Source organism: Rhinichthys klamathensis, unplaced genomic scaffold, assembly GCF_029890125.1.
Source record: "Rhinichthys klamathensis goyatoka isolate OS25496 unplaced genomic scaffold, OSU_Roscu_1.1 h1tg000035l_1, whole genome shotgun sequence".
NCBI classification, from domain to species: domain Eukaryota; kingdom Metazoa; phylum Chordata; class Actinopteri; order Cypriniformes; family Leuciscidae; genus Rhinichthys; species Rhinichthys klamathensis.
The window spans coordinates 6,004,323-6,010,322 of NW_026606583.1; positions in this window are offsets into that span (position 1 = coordinate 6,004,323).

Genomic DNA, 6,000 nt, shown 5'->3' on the forward strand with positions numbered 1-6,000 from the left:
ATGAAAATTACTTGAATTAACTTTCAATTCCTTTTAGATTATCAAAGGTATAAACATTAACATTTTTCATAACTCCATGTAGGACGTTTCTGTACATAAATGTAAGCACGGTTCGCGTACCTACCCCGAAGTGATAAAATAAAATTCTGTATCAAATTTATAGGCAAAGACAAGTAGTTTGTTTAGGCATGGTTTGTAGGGAATTACAAACCTGCACACATATATTCGAACACACATAACTATAGAATCAATTCTTAATGCGCATGTGAACGCCATCAGCTTTTATCACAGGTTCAGTTTAAAGTCTGTTTAGAGAGAACGGCGTCGTCTTAGCGGCCCCTAATTTAATAACAAATGATAATTTCGACGGAAGTGAATCAATCAAAACTAACTTTAGCTGGAAATAACATTATTCAAGAATCGCTATAAAGCCAAAACAATTTCTGTTACCTTAAATTATGTTTATCTCTGTAAAGCCGCTTTGAAACAATCTACATTGTTAAAAGCGCTATATAAATGAAGATGACTTGACTTGACACTGTGGCAGTAGTAATGCAATATTTAGAAAATGTACTCTTGTACTCTTGATACTCAAGTACTTTTAAAAACAAGTACTTTTACTTAAGTAGACATCTGACTGTAGTACCTTTACTTGTACTTGAGTAAAATTTAGCAAGGGGTATCTGTACTTTTACTCAAGTAACGAAGCTGTGTACTCTGTCCGCCTCTGCATATAACCCTGTGGCGGTGAAGAAAATCTGTGCCACAACATTGTTTGTTGGAACCTATCGAACCTATAGCAGAGCGGCGTAACTGCGCGAACCAATCGGTGCGAAGCCCGCCATACTGAGCGCAGAGCCCGCCAGAATGGGTGGGGCATCTGCCTATAAAAGACACTCGATTTTGCCATGGATTCCGGTTTATCGACAGAAGCGACGAACGCCATGTCGTGTGCGCCATAGCGTGGCCGCATATGCAATACTCGTTCCCTTATCTCAGGAAACCGAGGTTACGTGAGTAACCGAGTCGTTCCCTTTCGAACGGTCAGTCGTATTGCGTAGCTATATGCTATGGGGAACCATATCAGACAGCGAGGACCAGCCGGCCGCCATACATATATCGCCAATAGATAGGCTACTCCACTGGACCATGCCCAGGAGGAGGCCATGCCCCTAGTGGAGTGAGCTCTGACACCTATGGGGCATTGCAGGCCCATGGAGGCGTATGCAAAAGCGATAGCATCCACCAGCCATCGGGGGTAATCTTTGGTTTATGACTGAAAGCCCTTGGGTGCGACCACCAAAGCTCACAAAAAGCTGCTCCGACTGTCTGTACTGGGCAGAGCGCTCAACATATGTTCTCAGAGCCCGAACCGGGTAGAGTAGGTGTAATTGCTGCTCGTCTTCCAATGTGGGAAGAGCAGAGGGCATAATCACTTGTGATTTGAACAGGGTTGAAAGCACTTTGGGCACGTAGCTGTGTCTCGGTTTGAGGATGACTTTAGAGTTGCCAGGGCTAAACTCCAGACAGGAAGAGCTGGTAGAGAGCGCTTGAAGGTCCCCAACTCGCTTAACTGATGCTAGGGCTTGCAGTAGAACAGTTTTGAGTGAGAGCGGTTTTAATTCGACCGTTTGTCACGGTTCGAATGGAGGCCTCTTGAGAGCCCGAAGGACCATTGATAGGTCCCAGGAGGGCACTGTAGGGGGTCTTGGAGGGTTAAGCCTTCTTGTTCTCCTTAGGAATCGGACAATCATGTCGCTTTTCCCTATCGACTGGCCAGCCACCGGCGGATGGTAGGCTGCGATGGCTGCCACATAGACCTTAAGCGTGGATGGAGTATGGCCTGCATCCAGCAGCTCTTGGAGAAAAGAAAGTATCAGCAGAGGTGTCAAGTAACGAAGTACAAATACTTTGTTACATTACTTAAGTAGAAATTTTGGGTATCTATACTTTACTTGAGTAATTATTTTTCAGCCGACTTTTTACTACTACTCCTTACATTTTCACACAATTATCTGTACTTTCTACTCCTTACATTTTAAAAATAGCCTTGTTACTCCTATTTCATTTCGGCTTGTCATCGTTCAAAAAATGACCAATTACACAAGCGTTTAATAGATCTGAGTCCCGCCTCCTGAACAGCGCTAAACTGATTGGCTTTGTGTTTTCTTTCTAACTTGTGAGAGGCTGTTACATTTGGTTGTGCGGAGCTGCAAAACTCATCCGAAGGAATTAGGAAAGCTAGATGCGGCAAGTGAGGGAGACATCAACAGTTTTCTGCTCAAGAATACGGGCAAATCGCGTCTAATGTTGATTTGGGGACAGCCGTTTTTACAATATAGTACTGTAAGACAATCGCGGGATAAGTGGCAAACATAATCGAGAGAGTGTGTGTGTGTGTGTGTGTGAGAGAGAGAGAGAGAGAGAGAGAGAGAGAGAGAGAGAGAGAGAGAGAGAGAGAGAGAGAGAGAGAGAGAGAGAGAGAGAGAGAGAGAGAGAGAGAGAGAGAGAGTGAGAGAGTGTGTGTGTGTAACCCTACATTATAGGATCAAAATATCCCCATAAAGATGGCAATATCCGAAATCCTTGTCGGGATATATATATATATTTTTAAAACAGCTTATAAATCAGACTAAGTGATGTTTTTTGAAAATGCAAAGAATTATCTGTGATAGGGTTAGTGTAGGGGGGTAGAATACACAGTTTGTACAGTATAAAAATCATTATGTCTATGGAAAGTCCCCATAAAACATGAAAAAAATAACATTGCTTGGTCTGTTGAAATGAGAGGCCTGTTTGATCAAGTTGAAATCCGAGTCTCATCAGCTGGACTGAATGGCTACAATCAGCTGTTTGGTTATCAACATTCTTCAAAATATCTTCTTTTGTGTTCAGCAGAAGAAAGAAACTGGTTTGATTTAAATGATTTTCATTTTTGGGTGAACTATATCCTTTTAATGAAAGATGCAGACGTGTTTGGCCTCTTCAAAAACCAAGGAACAAGACCGTATTGCACTATTGCATTATACTGTGAACGGAGTAAGGTTAAGTCTCTGTTAAACTGCCTCCTTGTCTTTATTAGTTACCTGTAACATTACAGAATTAATGAATTAACGTATTGTTAAGGTTAATATAGACTAAAAACCTTAATACATTATCCTATTAATTTCCTGATTCCTCCGCTTCTGTGAATGTCCCCAGTCCCCACCAATCTCAAAATCAAACCTACGCCTTTAAAGAGAAGTAAACATATACCTTTCCGAGATAACATGCCTCTGAAGTTTTTTGCACCATTACAATACTTATAGGCAACTAGTCATCATATCTTCCGCTCCATGAAACACGTGTTAATGCTCAGTAGTACACACACATGGTTTTTTAATGTATTTGCATTTTACTAAAATGGAAATTGGACTGAAATTCATTTTCTATGGGCATATATGCAGCTGAAACAGGTAGTGCATCCCACATTTTTCAACATTAACATTTTAATATAACAGTATAGTGATGGCCTTTAGAAAAATATGTTTTGAGGAGGTGGTAGTGCACTATAGGCCCCTGTGGCGCAGCCTAAGCTTTTGTCCTTAATGCCATTTTTTTCCTTGCATTACTTTTACTTTTATACTTTAAGTAGTTTTGAAACCAGTTACTTTTACACTTTTACTTGAGTAAAAAGCTTGAGTTGATACTTCAACTTCTACAGAAGTCTTTTTAAACCCTAGTATCTATACTTCTACTTGAGTAACGAATGCGAATACTTTTGACACCTCTGAGTATCAGTGACACTTCACATAGGTTTGGGTCCTGGTTTCTGGCTGAGCACCAGCCAGATAATGTCCACTAAAGAGTATAGAGGCGTCTTGTGGACGGAGCCTTGTTGATTGTGCTCAGGACACTCACTGGGAGGTCCACTAGCTCCCGTCAAGGGGCCACACATGGAGGGCCCATAGTTTGGGACGAGGGTGCCAAATCATCCTGTTCGCCTGGGAAAGAAGGTCTTTCCTCGGGGGTATTGCCCATGGGGCTGCTGTGAGCAGCTGAATCAACTTGGGGAACCAAGGTTGGGTCTGCCAGAGAGGGGCCACTAATAGGACTGAGTGTCTGCCCTCCCTGATCCTCTTCTGGGATAGCTGGGCCATTCGTGGGCCAGAGCCCCTGCTCTTCGAGAAAAATATTGGGCAATAAGAGTTGTCTTCGGGGCCGAAGAGGTCGACCTCTGCCCTCCTGAAAACACTCCAGATCATTTGAACCGTTTGGGGTTGGGAGGGTCCATTCCCCTGAGGACACGTTGCCCCGGGACAGCATATCTGCTCCCTGGTTCAGTTTGCCTGGCACATGCGTTGCTCTCAGCGAGGGCAGGTTGTTTTCTGACCATAAGAGGAGACTTCTGGCCAATTCGTTCAGTCGTCTTGTAAGACTGGAAAAACTGGAAGAACTGGAAGAGAGAGCTACTCTCTGAGAGAACAAAGGAAATTAACATTTCCCTTTCGAAGGGAACTCAACAATACGTCATCGACGTTATGGGGAACGCCTCAGGCGTGACAGGTGTCTGAAATCAAATATCAACTCACATCAATCATGTTGACCGGCGACAGCCCGTGCATCATCAGCTCGAATGATGAGCGCGTCAATCTGGATGTATAAAAAGGGCGCCTTGAAACCGTGACAACATCTTTTCGTCTTCAGGGACTGTTTGTCTGTTTTTTGAGTAGTCAGCAAAAAGAAAATGAAGCGTGCAGAGAAGGGGAAAAATACTTTCCGCAAGTGTGCCGACCCGTGTCCTAGATATTTGACACCGGAGGATTCACACGATCTGTGCGTTTTCTGCCTGGGAGAAGAGCACGCGCGGGGAGTTCTCGAGGGAGCTTCCTGCGCAAACTGTGAGCGGTTTTCTCTGAAAACGCTCCGTTCTCGTCTGTCCCACTTCTCGAGGGAAGTGGGCGCGGCATCTGAACCCCGCGGTTTTGGTCCCGCTCGGGCTGAGGCTCAGCGGCGCTTGAGCTCGTGGGGCTCTCAGATGGAGCTGGCAGATCAGCTGGAGAGGGGCGTTAACCTCGCGGATGATCTGCCAGCTGACGAGGATGAGTTACAGGTCGATGTAGAAGAGGTTCTTTCTCTTTCTGATGGGTCTGTAACTGGTTCTCTTCGGGTCGGGCAGGAGGTGGGTGTTGATGATGTTAGTTTGGTTGAGACCGAACCATCTCAGCCCTCCTGCCCAGTGTACGCTGAGCTGGTGGATGTTATGGGGCGCGCCACCGACAGATTGCAGCTGCAGTGGAGGCGCGTCCGGGAGGAACCTGTTCGTGGTATTTTGGACGATCGGTTCCTCCCCACCCGTAAGCCACCGGCTCGGACGAGCCTTCCATTCCTTCCCGATCTCCACTCTGAGATCGAGAAGGCATGGAAGAACCCGTTCTCCGCGCGTCTCTATCTACATCAGCGAGCTAGTTTCGCTGCTGTGGAGGGAGCCGCGGAGCACGGGTATGTGTCGATGCCGCCAGTGGACGAGACGTTGGCTAACTATCTCGCCTCTGGTCGGTCGTCTTCACTAGAAGCTCCGACCCTGCCATCCAAGCCGCTCAGGACAACTTCGCGCTTGAATGGCAGAGCGTACACGGCAGCAGGTCAGGCGGGTGCGGTTCTGCACACCCTCGCGGTCCTTCAGGCCTACCAAGCCGACCTGCTGCGGGACCTCGATCAGGGGGCCGGCCTGTCCCCTGACGCGGTCGCGGAGCTGCGCCGCACCACGGATTTGACTCTCCGGGCCACCAAGCAGTCTGCGGTTTCCATCGGTCGTGCGATGGCTGCTATGGTGGCCACGGAGAGGCATCTGTGGCTCAACCAGGCTGACATCGGGGAGAAAGAAAAAACTTTTCTCCTCGATTCGCCGGTTTCGCCTTCCGAGCTTTTCGGACCTTCTGTCGAGACAGTGGTCGATAAGTTCAGGGAGGCGAGGGCGCGCTCTGCGGCGTTTAAGAGCTGCATACCGCGGAGGTCCTC